An 8010-nucleotide genomic window follows, 5' to 3' on the forward strand; every position below is an offset into this window, starting at 1 on the left:
ATGGATCAGCCGCCTCCTGCACATCCCCCACCGGGGATGTGCCCGAAACCCAGGTACATGCCCTTGACCGGAATCGAACCTGGGACCTTTCAGTCCGCAGGCCGACGCTCTATCCACTGAGCAAAACCGGTTTCGGCGAGTTAAGGGGTTTTATTCCCTCCCTAACTTCAGGGAAAAATCCCTACCTGGGGAAACAACCTTTCTTGGAGAGGTGACCTTGGTTAAAACACATAGCGCCAAGAAGGGGAGCAAACATATTAAGAACAGTATGCCATATACGCCAGGTCCCTTGAAACATATGCTGTGCAGATGTTTCTTCCCTGCAGCGACTGTGTCAAGCAGCAAGGATGGACTGGCTTCCGGCAACTCCTGACCTCTGCCCACTAGATGCTGGTATCTTAAACTGAGACAACCAAACATGTCTTCAGACATCACCAAATGTCCCCTGGAGGACAAAAATCACCCCCAGTTAAGAACCATTGGCCCAGATTCAGAAACTAATGTTTTGTCACATTTGCATATACACACACACTCTCTGTGTATAAATATACCCATAGGTAATACAAGTATATATTATATACACATGTAATACAAACACATACATGTATATACACATATAAACAGACATATATGCTCATACATATTTCTTATATACATACGAGAGGCCCTGTGCCTGAATTTGGCCGAAACTGGCTCTCTGACATCCTCCAAGGGGTCCCAGATTGTGAGAGGGCACAGGCCAGGCCGAGGGACCCCACCGGTGCACAATTGGGCCTAGGGAGGGACTCGGGAGGTTGGCCAGCCGGAGAGGGACTGTGAGAGGGCTCCAGAGTGTGTCCAGCCCGACTAGCTCAGTCCCGATCAGCCAGAGCCCAGCAGCAAGCTAACCTACTGGTCAGAGCATCTGCTCCCTGGTGGTCAGTGTACGTAATAGCAAGCGGTTGAGCGGCCTTAGCATATCATTAGCATATTACGCTTTGATTGGTTGAACAGACGACTAAGACATAGCATATTAGGCTTTATTATTAGGATAATCATAGATAGTGAACACATGTGGAAAAAAATAAATTTGCACCAGTAAGAAGGAAGGGGGAAGACCCACCACCAATGCCATCAGTTGTAGGACACATCATGTTCAAATGTGGGGAAAAAAAGTGTCTTCAAATGAATGGAATTTGGTAATTGCTGACACAATGCCCTGTTTGTGCTCACACCCTTCTCACGACTCCCTGCTGTGTTGGCCCCTTTCACAGATCTCTCCTGGGTCCCCTCCTATCTCTGGCACATCTGTTTTTGCTTCTCCTCTTCCTGTCTGCAGGGTTCTCCCCGTGCTGCCCCGAACACATGTGGAAAAAAATAAATTTGCACCACTAAGAAGGAAGGGGGAAGATCCACCACCAATGCCATCAGTTGTACAACACATCGTGTTCAAATGTGGGGGGAAAAAGTGTCTTCAAATGAATGGAATTTGGTAATTGCTGACACAATGCCCTGTTTGTGCTCACACCCTTCTCACGACTCCCTGCTGTGTTGGCCCCTTTCACAGATCTCTCCTGGGTCCCCTCCTATCTCTGGCACATCTGTTTTTGCTTCTCCTCTTCCTGTCTGCAGGGTTCTCCCCGTGCTGCCCACCTTGGCTATGCTCTGGACCACATCCCTCCTCCATCCAAGCCCCGCCCTCAGCCGATTGCACCAGGGTAGGGCAGCTGGCTGTAACACCAACTCGGTGAGTCAGACCGTCTTCCTGGAAGAGGTGAGGCGGCCATGGAACGTTCAGGGAGATGTCCTCCAGGCACTGGGGAACTTGGGATTAGGGTCCTAAGAGAGATGTTGGCCAGGGAGGTGGGTTTAGACATATTCAGCGCAAACTCATGGTTGGAACCTAGAGCTGGTCAGGATAGTGTAGAGAGATAAGAAAGGAGCACCAAGTTAGGAACCGTGGGAACAGACCCTTCATTTAGGGCAGAAGGAAGAAGAGGAACTTCACTGATGGAAGAGGAGGAGAGGGTGAGGAGGCCTGGAAGAAAAGGGGAGTCTGTGGGGCTGCATGCTGCAGAGATGTCAGGGAGGCTGAGGGAATGGGAACAGGGGCCGTGGTCTGCCGCTGGGCGAGGGTCCCCTGTCTCAGTCTCCTCTCTAAAAGGGGAGATGAGAGTAAAGGTAGGCGGAAGTGAGAGAGGCTTCGGCCGGTGCACAAACCAAAACTGCGGTCAGAATCTAGCCCGCGCTCCCCCAGCAGGCTGTGCCCAACGCCTCTGTATCGCCCCCTGGTGGTGGGAGGAGCAGCGTGCGTCCCTGAGCTGCAGCGAGAGCCCGGAGGTGCCGCTCGCTTGAAGCAGGGTCTCCGCGGTGGACAGACGCTCCCGAAGGCTGGGCGGGCAGGGCCACCCAGCGCTGAGTTAGGGGACGTGTTTGGTGGTGAGGGTCGGCGCCAACGTGAGATTGATTTCCTCCTCACTTGCCATCCCTTACCGCACACAAACACACATGTGAGCTCATTGCTCTTCTGCCTCAAACATGCCCGGGGCGAACTGTTGCTCTTGGGATGAGATCAAACTTCCCACCACGGCCCACAAGAGCTGAGCTGCGTGGTCAGGTCTCTGCCCACCTCCCTGCCTCCCAGCGCCGGAAGCAGCATTTAGCCAAAGTTGGTCTCCTGGTGATTTCACTCAGCCTTCCCCTTTCTGTCTTCCTGGCTACAGAAAGGTCTGCCCACTCTGCCTGTGACAGCCTTTCACACCTCGGGAGACCATTCTTTTATTTTTGTTATTATTATTATTGAGGTATAGTTGACATGTAATATTATTTAGGTTTAAGTAGACAGCATGCTGACTTGGTATTTTGTGAAATGAGCACCCCAGGAAACCTAGTGAACATCTGTCCCCATCCATAATTACGTATTTTGTTTCTCTTGCGATGAGGATTCTGGAGACAGCGGTTCTTCTCCAGGCCAACTACTTTCTCCTTGACATGAGCCCTCTTGGTCACCCTCTTCCGGTTGCCCCCAGTTCGCCGTGGCACCTGTGGCTAAGGTGGGGCTCCCATATTCACAGCCGGGGAAGTTCTCGCCTCTTGAAATCTGCATGTGGGAACATCCTTCCAGGCCAAACTGACGTGAGACTTTCGGAGCAGATGTGTGTTTTCATTTAGATCGCTCAAGGGGAAGTGCGGCCACTGTGGAAAAGAGTTTGACGGTTCCTCAAAAAGTTAAATATAGAATTATCACCTGATCCAGCAATTCCACTTCTAGGTATGTCCCCCAAAAGAAGTGAAAGCAGGGAGCCAGACAGACCCCTGTGCACCAGTGTGCAGTACAGGGTGGGAACAACACCAGTGTCCACCAGCAGGGGAATAGATAAAAAATGACCTAGGCCATGGTCGGCAAACCGAGGCTCGCGAGCCACATGTGGCTCTTTGGCCCCTTGAGTGTGGCTCTTCCACAAAATACCACGTTCGGGCGCACACGTACAGTGCGATCAAAACTTCGTGGCCCATGCGCAGAAGTCGGTTTTCGGCCTGGGCCAGTCATTGTCGTGATTTAATTTTATGGATATTGTAAGGTAAATTGTAAGGAATTTAATTTTATCAATAAATAATATCGTTATTAAGTATGATATCAAGTTTTATTCAACGTACCTATAGTTTAACTAAGACTTAAAACTTTAAGTAAAGTTTATTAAGTTAATTCTCACACCCCAATCTGGGTCATTATGAGGACCTGATTCCTCTTAGGCCCGTGGTCGGCAAACTGTGGCTCGCGAGCCACATGCGGCTCTTTGGCCCCTGGAGTGTGGCTCTTCCTAAGGCTTAGGAGTACCCTAATTAAGTTAATAACAATGTACCTACCTATATAGTTTAAGTTTAAAAAATTTGGCTCTCAAAAGAAATTTCAATCGTTGTCCTGTTGATATTTGGCTCTGTTGACTAATGAGTTTGCCGACCACTGATGTAGACAGACAATGGACTATTACTCAGCCTGAAAAGGAAGGAAACTCTAGCAGATGCTGCAGCAGGGATGACGCTTCAAAACATTATGCTAAGTGAAGTACACCAGACACAGAGGACAAATGCCGTCTGATTCATTGATGTAAGTCACCTAGAACAGGTAAATTCCTGGAGAGAGCATGTAGAATAGTGGTTACCAGGGGCTGAGGAGAGTGTGGACTGGGAGTTTAGAGACTCTAGTTGGGATGATGAAAATGTCCTGAATGGATCATTGTGACTGTGCTTAATGCCATGAAACTGTACACTTAAAATGGTTAAAATGGTAAATTTTATATTTATTTTTTAAAATACGTTTTTATTTATTTCAGAGAGGCAGGGAGAGGGAGAGAGAGATAGAAACATCAACGATGAGAGAGAATCATTGATTGGCTGCCTCCTGCAGGCCCCCGCCTGGGGATTGAGCCCGCAACTCAGGCATGTGCCCTGCTCGGGAATTGAACTGTGACCCGGTTCATGGGTCGACGCTCAACCAATGAGCCACACTGGCTGGGCTTATATTTATATTTTATGAATGTATGTAATGCCATGAAATTATACACTTAAAATGGTAAATTTTATATTATTTATATTTTACCATAATAAAAAAAATACAAAACAAGCAGTCAATCCATCTAGGCTTTTCCCTCTTCATTCTAGATCTCCAGTAGAGGTGGGAGGGGGAGGACAGCGTGTGCGGGCAGCCCTCCCATGAGGTGGGAGGACAAGATGAAGGAAGGGGACTTTCTCATAAAACAGGACCCCCCTCAGTAGTCCTCCCTCCCTCGGGTCCCTCCCTCTGCATGCAGCCTTATTTCTCATTTTTTCCTTGTGATGTGGAGAAAACAGTAGTCTCTCTATCCTCCTGCACAAATCGCCCTCCAGGCTTCCGAGCCACACCACGTGCCACCAAACACCCCCCTCCCCCTTTACCCTCCACCCACTTCCTACAGAAAACACTTCACCATGGGCCTTGTTTGCCTTCCCTGGTTTGGAGTCTGCACTTTCCACCCACTATTTTGCACCTTGGATCTGTTACTCTGAACAGTCTTCCCCAATTATCTCAACCTTGTGTTTTCTCTCCCGGACTAGGATGTAAAATACATTCATGATAAATGAGGCAGAGAAGCTGTGACTCAGGCAGTCTCAGTGCAAGGAGAGCGTGAGGGCTGGGAGGGCGGGCAGACGAAGATCTACCACTTCATGAACTTCAGTATGCTGCCCCTGCCGCTGTCCCTCAGACTCTGTCTTCTTGGGCCTCCTGGTCCCTGGCTTCTGGGGCACCGGTCACCATTGTGCCATGGCATAGTCATGTTTGCCACAAATAGGTCACCAGGAGAGCTGTAAACCAGTGTCCATGATTCAGGTCCACCTGTTGGCTGTGCTGGATGAATTGCTCAGCTCCACTTGGTCCCTTCTCTGTCTCTCTATGTCCTTCCTCCTTGGCCTCCTCGGCAGTCTGCTGCCCGGTGTGTGCAGCTGTGGGCTGCCTTTTCCCATAGGGCAGCCTTCAGGAGCCCACCCACCAAGCCGACAACGACAGCCCTGCTGTTGCAGTACATCCAGGCTGCGTGTGCGTGTGCGAGGTGCTGTGAGGATTATATGACATAATACATGTGACGTGTTCAGCCCAGTGCTTAGCATGTGGTAAGTGCACAAAGGATGTTAGTTACATCAGTAGAACTAATGAAAGAATGTGTCATTAACACAGCCTGCTATTCAGACTGTGGGGTTGGTTTCTTTAAACCTTCAAGTTTGTTCCCACACACAAATCCTCTGAAATTAACTAGTGAGATTTCTCAGCTGAAACTTAATTCTGTACATCCAAATGGAAAGCTTAAATCCAAATCAATTAACAAATAGGACCATGCAGAAAATTCTGAAGAAGCATGTGTTATGTCCTTGATCTTGAAGAGCTCACATTTTTCAAACATTCAGAGAATAAATACAGGGACCTTGGGCCTGAAATATGGGGAACACCTGGTCAGTTGGCCCTGTCCCATCCCTAGTGGGTCACCAGGTCGGGCTGGGAGAGTAGAGAGAAGCATAGCTCAGGAAAGGATTCTAATTGTGAGGCAGGAGTGACAAATTTGTCTTAAAGGCTGAAGGTAGGACTATGCATTTAAAACTAATCTATTCAACAGTGACAATAAAGCAAGTGAATCTTTTTCTTTTTTTAAATACACCTTTTCTTCAAAATAAAATTCAGAGAACAAATAGAGTGAAAGTCTAGTGCAGTGGTTCTCAACCTTCTGGCCCTTTAAATACAGTTCCTCATGTTGTGGTGACCCCCAACCATAAAATTATTTTCGTTGCTACTTCATAACTGTAATGTTGCTACTGTTATGAATTGTCATGTAAATATCTGATATGCAGGATGGTCTTAGGTGACCCCTGTGAAAGGGTCGTTCGACCGCCAAAGGGGTCGCAACCCACAGGTTGAGAACCGCTGCTCTAGTGGTTTCCAGGCCCCCTTGGACGAAGATTTCACATTCCATTGTTAAATTCCCTGAGCTTTGCTGAGGCTGTCCCTGTAGACGTGGGTTTTGTTTTTCACACGACACAAAGATGAGCACCACAAGATTCCCTGTGTTTCAAACCACTCTTGTTCTCATGGTAACTGATGGTCCATCAGCACCAAGACACATAAAGGCACCCGGGCCGCAGGAGCACGTTACTACGACAACTGGAATGCAGAGTATACGTTTTTAAAGGAGTGTGGGAGGGTTTCATTTCGCTTCACTTTCTTCAAGAAAGCCTGGGGAGGATGAGGCAGGCATTTCCGCAAACAGGGCTGCCCTGGGGCCCGAGCCCTGGGCTCACACCGCCACGGGGCTGGCCGAGAGGCGGTGACAGGGAGTGCCGGCTACAGAATTCTGTGAAATCACATCAGGGAAATGTTGCTCTCTCGTCAGAAATTATACAAAGATATCTTTGTGTTGGGAGTAGGCGGGATGAAGGAGTGAGTATTAAAGGAGAGGCACTCTAGATTTTTTAGCCTTCATGGGATTTGTAGATAAAAGATGACCAAGAGAAATCAGCTTGTGTTAAAAAGTGTTCATTCATAAATAAACAAGTAAATAGTCCACAGTTTGGAGTGTACAGGCACTGCTAGGAACTTGAAAAGGATATGGCATTTCCATTCTCCTCTGAGGATGTGACTTTGTTTCTCATCCTGGGCCGAACAGAGCCGAAAATAGCTCTAACTTCAGTATTGGGGCTACAACAGGTGTGGGCCCAGCTGAAGGGTGCCAGCCCTCTGTGTGTGGCACCGGAAGGAACTCCTCACGCCCGGGGTGTCTGTCGTGTGTTTACCGAACACCTCTAACTTCAGTATTGGGGCTACAACAGGTGTGGACCCAGCTGGAGAGTGCCAGCCCTCTGTGTGTGGCACCGGAAGGAACTCCTCACGCCCGGGGCAGTATCTGTGTCCTGGGCCTTCCTAGTTCAGTGGTGGAGGCCCACCCAGCCTAGCCAGGCTTCCCACCTACGGCGTTGGTTGATTCCGAATTGCCCCACAGTCTCCCTACTGTTCCCTGAGATCTCCTTAAGACAGACACTTCTCTTGGCCTTGCTATCTCTCTACAATTTACAGAGTGTCAAGGCCCATGACTAGCCCCATGGAGGTGTGGGCGAAAGGGGCCACATGCTGACCTGACAAGCTCAGGGAAGGCCTGCATGGCGGTCTTGCAAACTCAGAGACCTAAAGTAACCACAAAGGATGGTCTGAAATTAAACTTGAACTAAAAGCAGTTATGGTAGGTAGTTACACCCTAGGTCGGTATCTTCACTGTCAAGGTCAACCTTAACTGAGCCTATCTGTCTTTTTGCATCTATAATAACATGCCCTTGAAATGTATGGGTAACTTGTAACTTCCCTTTTTCCGGACCCCTTAGGGCACAACCTAATGTGCCTGGGCACCAGGACAGATACCAAAAATTCCTTCATTGTTATCATGTTCATTGTTCCTGCACCCACCTAAGTATATGTCTATCATTTTACTTTTTATCCAATCCCAGGGGTTTCTC

This window comes from Myotis brandtii, unplaced genomic scaffold (assembly GCF_000412655.1).
Source record: "Myotis brandtii unplaced genomic scaffold, ASM41265v1 scaffold280, whole genome shotgun sequence".
In the NCBI taxonomy this organism is placed as follows: domain Eukaryota; kingdom Metazoa; phylum Chordata; class Mammalia; order Chiroptera; family Vespertilionidae; genus Myotis; species Myotis brandtii.